Raw genomic sequence first — 4,333 nt, 5'->3', positions numbered from 1 at the left:
GCATATGTCACAACCATACAAATTTTTAATTCTTAATATTATAATAGAATTTGTGTGGTTGTAGCATATACCACATCATGATGTTTACAAAATGGTGTAAATGTAGCATTACTCATTATCTATTGGCAGCTCACAATTAAACTAAGCACACCACAAGACTAGGTTAGTGATAGACCCGTAGATTTCTATGCAATGATAAACTCTCTTTTTTTGTCATTGTGTTCAATTGGGTTAGTGATAGGCTTAGGGTGCGTTTGGTTTCAAGAATATTTTATTACTAAAAGGATATGATTATCGGTCAGTGAGATAGATTGTCTTGAAGATTACTGGAGAATGTTATATTAATATATTTGATTAGATTGTAATAAATTGGTAAGTATAAACAAATAATATGTTTTGTTCGGAGGAATAATAGATTATTGGGAGAAGTTTTTACTAAATTGCCATTTCTTTTTAATATTATTATTTAGAGTACTATTTTTAACCCCCTATATTTGAGAATTTAGCTAAAACACCCCAACCACTATAAAAGTTTAAAATTTAACAAAATATCTCCAGCCACCCAAAATGATTGCTGACCGTTTGTGTCGTTATTAATGCTGGAACGACGTATGATCGACTAGATCTGGTTATTTTTAGTCAGGTCCATGGCCATAAATGGCCAAATCCACGGATATGGCCAAAAATGAGACTAGATCCATGACAGTTTCTTTTCGGTCAAATCCATGGATTAGGCTAGAAATGATTAGATCAATGCATAGCTGGTCATATCCGATTGGTCGTGCGCTGTTTCGACGATCACTATAACAAAAAGGGCCTTTAGCTACAAACTTTTTCGTTACTAAAAGCTTAGAAATTGTTGCGGTATACGTTTAGCGACGAAAGAAAATCATCACATTAGGCATGTCGCGCTTTATTTTAGGTGACGATTTGTTAAAATTCGTCAGTAAATCTAGCAATAAACCAAAAAATTATCGATCATACCATTTTCGTCGCTAAAACTATTTACCGGTGAAATATTAGCTGTCGTCGTCTAAAGTTAATAGCGATGTACTCTCTATTGTGTTGCCTAACGTATACCACGACGAAATGTGAATTTTGCTCGCCTATGATATACCACGACGAAATGTGCATTTTTGTTGCATAAAGTTAATAACGACATCATAATTGTGTGCGTTGCTTAAAGTATATAACGACAAAATATAACATTTTGTTGCCTAACATGTAGTGCGATAAAATATGAGTTGTCGCCTAAAGTAATTAATATTTAATTTATCTAAGACATTTTAAAATTTAATTCTAAAAACATAAATATTAATTTGTAAATGTAATTAATTGAAATCACATAAATATATCAAACCAAATATATTATAGAACTATATATGTTAGTTTTCAAATAAAAAGTTAAAAATATATAAAATTGACTAAATTGTAATATTCAACAAAAAGTAACAAGTGAAAACTCAAATTGTTGCAGGTGGTGGAAGATCTGGTGGAAATTGGCCCGAGAATGTTTGTGAGCCATTAGAACAAGAACCTATATTAACTGAGATGCACTGCATTTTCTCCATCATTTGCCTATATTGGCAAAATTCTTCCCTTATGCCTTGTAGTTCTTGCACCTCCTCACAAGTGTGTGAATTTCTCCAAAACTTCTTGATTGGCTCGCCTAGAAGACTTAGAAGATGCAGGTGGTTTTGAACTATAACCCAATCCACGATTTGTTCTTACAAAAATAATATATATGTACATAAACACAAATGTATAAATTAAAACAATATAATATTATAAATTAAAAAACTAGAAGGTATTAGGTTATAATATAAAAATATAATAAAATTTTATACAAAAAAAAAAAATGAAATACACTACATAATACTTACATGTCGAACCTTGGCTTCATCATTTATCCAAGTATTTCTTTTACTGCTAAAATGAGTGTCATGGAATAAATGCACCTCCCCTTAGAGCTGGCCTTAAGAAAGATACTAATATTAAAAAAAAAAACAAATAAAAGACAATTAATATTAAAAAAAAAACAAATAAATAACAATTACAATATACATATTAAATAAAAAATTATTCAAAAATAAATATTTTAAACCTTTGAATTATTTGTTTGGTGAAAAATGATTATCAAAATAAACCCTACCCATAAGCTAATTAAGGTACACAAGGACTAAAAGATCATTCAAATCAATATCAAACTTTGTCTACTAAAAAAACAATATTCAATATATTAGTAATTAAAAAATTGTAATTAATAAAATTAAAAACAAGTTTACCAATAAGTGAGTCATAATCAATTTTTTATCATCAAGGTCAATCTTCTTGCTCCAAACAAATCTAAGAGTCAGTTTCTTTCACTAACACTAATCTAACAAAGAATCAATCACAAACAAATCTGAAAGATTAAAAACAAAAATTAATTCCAAAACCAAAATTACCTCAGCCATCTCAACATTTCCAGCGGTTTCAAACAAGCCAGTAAGCTGGGCACTGTCATTTGATGTCCCTTCTTCATGCCATATAAGCACTACACAATTTAGTATTGAAGCTCATTCTATTACCTGAAACTGCTCACGATATAGCTTAACAGCCTTGGCATGTGACAGTAACATGTTGTCCATAACAATGAGGGGCTCTACATCAGAGTTGCCAGCAGAACAATTTCCAAATGGTTCTGAACAGTGAGCTGGAGGGTACCATCCCCTAACATATCCCATTTCGCTTAACAGGTTCGGCTCGTTGATGGTTGCCAACTCTTAACTCGATCACCAAAATTCTCAAAGCATATTTTGGCAAAATGTACGAAATCTTCCCTGTAAGAACACTGAAATCACATTCTGTACCAACAAAACTGATTCATCATAACTAAATGAACAAGAAAGGGATTAAGGGATCTTAGAGCAACCAGGTATTGCAATCTTAAAAGCAAAAGTACTGAAGAAACCCCTTTAGAGAATGGTAGAACTCAGTTACTAGGCATATATTCAGAACCTATCGAAAATCTAGTCGAGCATTTTTTTTTCAGGGAAACAGAAAAGCTTATAGAGTGTGAACAGAAGTTAAATGAATTAGAGGGCTGAGCCAAGACCCATATCTATCTTCTAGTTCTTGTGGTAAGTCAAAATGGAATATGGTCACAAACGGCTCAATTCCTGCCTTAACCAATTCATATTCGTCATCTTCAAGAATATTGTAAAAAAAAAAACACTAGTGCTTAAGTTATAGATTCATTGAAAAGGATATTACCTCTGAGCAAGAGATGGTCTATAATATTATTATAAAACATGATTCCACTTGGATTAACTTCACCAAATCTGCCTTCTGTTACAGCTCAGGAACATTATCATCAAGTAGTTGAATATTAATCTCACTACATTAACATTCAATTAATTGCTACTAAGAACATACTTGGTAAAATTCTAACCATGAAATTGAGAACCGGTACGCATTTACTCCAAGTGAATGCATAATCTCAATATCTTCCTGTGAAAATAAATAAGAAATTCATGTATATTGAATAGAAGTTGCAGGTAAGTAAAAAATTAGTAAATTTAACCATTCATTTACCAAGAATCGGTGGTAATGATCATCAGCAACATCTCCATTATCATTAATTTCTTTAATTGACGAATCTGTTCAAGCGATTCTTGAGTTCAATCAGCTCCTTTTTCAAATACGACGCGATATAGAAGGTCACGTAATTGCCCAAGAGGAGAAGTGGCGGATTTAGGGCAGAAATTGGAGAAGATCAGTGGCGGCCGGAGTGGAGAAGTGGATCTGCAGTGGCGTCGTCGGCGGTAGGGTTTTGTGGTTTGGGGATTTTCGATGCCAAAGTGACGAGGACTGTGATTTTAGGAGCTAGTAATTTTTTTTAACTTTTTTTACTTCTAAGGGTTCAAACGTTTTTCCATTTGGGGCAAATTTTTTTATTTTTTATTTTTTAAAACCCGGTTTGGGTTTTTGAGATTCTCTTTAATTTTACATTTATAATCTTTTAAATTTAAATTTTTTTCTTTTTTAATTTTAACAAAAAATTGTTTACTTTTTTTTTTTTTTTTTTAATAAAATCAGAAATTTGGTTTTCTCTATTTCTATAGACCAAAACCGAACCAATTTTCCGAATAACCAAAAAACCACTTCAGTTCCTGGTTTGGATTGGTTTTTACATTTTTCTGAGCACCCCTACATTTGGGTGTTGGGGATACACCTCGACAAAAACTCACCGAAGTTAACAAACTCCATCGGAATAGGCACAAAGTCACTGAGCTAGTCGTCGTCTACTAAACGGGAGTCGTAAAAACGAGAAGCTTTTTGTTTAATGCCG

The 4,333-nt window shown here is 32.1% G+C and overlaps 1 long non-coding RNA gene across 1 annotated transcript; it reads right to left on the bottom strand.

The window, feature by feature from the left end:
- Positions 1 to 3,032: 3,032 nt before the first annotated feature.
- LOC116131863 lies at positions 3,033 to 3,712 on the bottom strand. Its single transcript, XR_004128317.1, has 3 exons — positions 3,577 to 3,712; positions 3,256 to 3,330; positions 3,033 to 3,161 (listed from the first exon to the last, which is right to left on the bottom strand). It is a non-coding gene; the product is annotated as an uncharacterized LOC116131863 (long non-coding RNA).
- Positions 3,713 to 4,333: the final 621 nt, after the last annotated feature.

The sequence above is a fragment of the Pistacia vera genome, unplaced genomic scaffold (assembly GCF_008641045.1).
Source record: "Pistacia vera cultivar Batoury unplaced genomic scaffold, PisVer_v2 Contig246, whole genome shotgun sequence".
Classification (NCBI taxonomy): domain Eukaryota; kingdom Viridiplantae; phylum Streptophyta; class Magnoliopsida; order Sapindales; family Anacardiaceae; genus Pistacia; species Pistacia vera.
This window is presented reverse-complemented; position numbering and strand designations above follow the sequence as displayed.